This window comes from Austrofundulus limnaeus, unplaced genomic scaffold (assembly GCF_001266775.1).
Source record: "Austrofundulus limnaeus strain Quisiro unplaced genomic scaffold, Austrofundulus_limnaeus-1.0 Scaffold864, whole genome shotgun sequence".
Taxonomy (NCBI): Eukaryota; Metazoa; Chordata; class Actinopteri; order Cyprinodontiformes; family Rivulidae; genus Austrofundulus; species Austrofundulus limnaeus.
Window position 1 is genome coordinate 1 of NW_013953266.1, and position 2592 is coordinate 2592.

Sequence of the window (2592 nt, forward strand, 5' to 3'; positions counted from 1 at the left end):
TTTTTCAGTTTGTTTCTGATCTCAGTAAAATTCAGGACACTGGAGAGTGGGATGAGCAGCTCTACGACCACATTATAATCCACTGGGTCAGAGGAGGTGAGAGGAGGAGAGTCAAATTAGTTTAATGTTATCACTGGTAAAAGGAAGAAAATAAGTTAAATAAAGTTTTGCTTTATATATTTGTGCAAACAAAAAGAAAATAAATATTATAACAATGGGGTCTGAGTTGGACAATGTCCTGAGATGAGATTAATGTGATGTCCTCGATCACATTACAACACTTAAGCTTCCATCCTGCTCCCACACATCTCAGCATAACATAATGTCACAAAAATGGAACTATTAAAGCTGCTAAAGTTGGATTGACTACAAACTATGATTCGTTTAAACAAAAATAAAAGTCTAGTACTGTTTAAGAGTCAAAGATAATGTATGTACTATACTTATACCAGAAGATTGCTAGGTCAGCATTAGGCAGTGACAAATGAACATGGAAATGATTTATATTACTGTTCTTTTATAACTTTTTACTAATTGAAAAATTGTCCATCACGACAATTTCAGACCAAGCCTGAATTGTTACAGTACAAATGCCAGTCTCACAAACTTAAACACAGGGCTTTATTGTATCATACCAGGCACAGGTGCTGTTGATGGTGTTGTCACTGTAAATTAAAAATAGAAAACAAATTACCATAAGTTGTTTTTATTGCAAAACATATTCCAGAGAACAAACTTTGTGTTTCATGTCTTTTCAGGGTGACGGCATGTGCTCAATGGCCTTGTCTGCTATACCTTTGTGTCTAATCAACTTTTAATATTATTATTATAAATATTGTCATATATCTATTATACATTTGGGGTGTGGTGGTGATGTGTGTGTGTGKGGGGGGTGTTCACCTTGGGATTCAACAAACATTTCTCTGGATCTAACAGAGATGCAACTTTCACTTTCAACCACACTAAACTGGCCTACTAGCCAATCAGAAATAGGGTGGGGCAGGCCATAGATCTTGGCAACATGTGATTCAGATCCAGGACAGGTGGGAGAGAAGGTACTGGAGTGCTTGGAGCGACCTTAAATGAGCTTTTAGTGAACTGCTAGTATGCTGATGGTTGGTGTGTGTGGGGACAAAATTAGTAGAGCACATGAGGTTTAAGCCACTTATCCTGTGGCTACCGGTCCTTGGAAACAATCACCACTCCCCAACCATTAGAGGAACCTGCAGTAGGGTAGGATGTTGGTAGGACTGGAGAAGGTGAGAGGCAACGGACGGCTTTTTGAAAGCAGCCAATGCTTGAGTTGAAAAATCTGAACTTTTCCTGCTTGACGTGCTGCGCCAACCAATCAGAGAGCCTCTGCTCTGTGACAGAGTGGTGCATTTTTCCACGTGACGATTTTCTGAATTTTGCCCACTAATCTGAAACAGACGTACAGGAGCTCTTTAGCTGAAATTGACTGTCTGCAGTTGATGTTCTGGCTAGAGATATCAGCACCGATGCGGGTCAGCAGCTTGTTAAACTGACCGTGGTGTTAAACCGAGCTCGAGACAAAAATAGTTCTGAAAGCGAGCCTCGTCAGCTCGTAGCTCCTGTGGTGAAACTCACCGAACAGACTGCCTCTGAATTATCTGGTGAATTAATTACCTGGTGAGTTAATTATCTGGTGAATTAATTAYCTGGTGAGTTAATTATCTGGTGAAWTAATTATCTGGTGAGCACAATGTTCTCTTGCTCTCAGTAAATAAAGCAAAGCCACTTTCTTTATTTCATCCGCCATTAAACAGAGAGCAGCAGAAGAAAACAACAGACGCTCTTCCTGAGGCGTGTGATGCACATCTACGTTCACACTGATAGCGTCTGACTTGAAAGAGCACAAGCASCCAACTGCATGCTGCAGGCACATTTTGGATGTTCAAAATGCATTCGGTCTGAACGTAGCACAAGAGCTCAGGGGGTCTTTTAGCATAGGGCTCTGCCCAAGGAATCTACTGTTATTTAGACTCACATTGGGTTTTATTATCTATTGTCTCAATGTTGTCCATTTATATCTGCAAAATTCACAAGAATCTATTATTTATGTGGTTTTTTTTTTTTCAAATTGTCTCCCAGTAGAGCATATGCTTGGACATTTTTTGTGATTTGATCATTTTTAGGTATACTCAATGGTGGGTTTTCTGAAGATTTCCTCTCACCTTCCAGAATAAAAGCTAACTTAAAGTGTTTTACATCAGCTACTGTTGCAATTGACTGTGTGAACCTAAAATGACCTTCAGGCAGACATATTTTCTTAAACAGACATAAGTTTCATAAGCAACACAATTTAAAAGGGACATTTTTAATTCATGTTTTGTGAAGAATGACAGTATGAGGCTCCTTGATAGCTGATTTGCATAAATACGGTTAATTAAAAACGTTCAAATCTGATCATTTTTTCTGTTTTCYATCTCAAAGCTCATCAGCAGATACATTCTGTTTACTGATCCAGCTTCTTCTGAATTACAGCAAATCAATAAACCAATACATACCTGGAGTAGTCGTTGGACATGGAGAGATACCTGTGGAACAACATATAATATTAGGTCTTTGTTT

At 38.8% G+C, this 2592-nt stretch overlaps 1 long non-coding RNA gene across 1 annotated transcript in view; it reads right to left on the reverse strand.

The window, feature by feature from the left end:
- Positions 1 to 2592, reverse strand: part of LOC106532980 (uncharacterized) — a 15336-nt gene continuing 12744 nt past the window's right edge. Inside the window, exons 3-5 of the long non-coding RNA XR_001312177.1 lie at positions 2529 to 2558; positions 636 to 665; positions 1 to 82 (exon numbers count right to left, since the gene is read on the reverse strand). This is a non-coding gene — a long non-coding RNA (uncharacterized LOC106532980). The remainder of the gene's footprint in view (positions 83 to 635; positions 666 to 2528; positions 2559 to 2592) is intronic.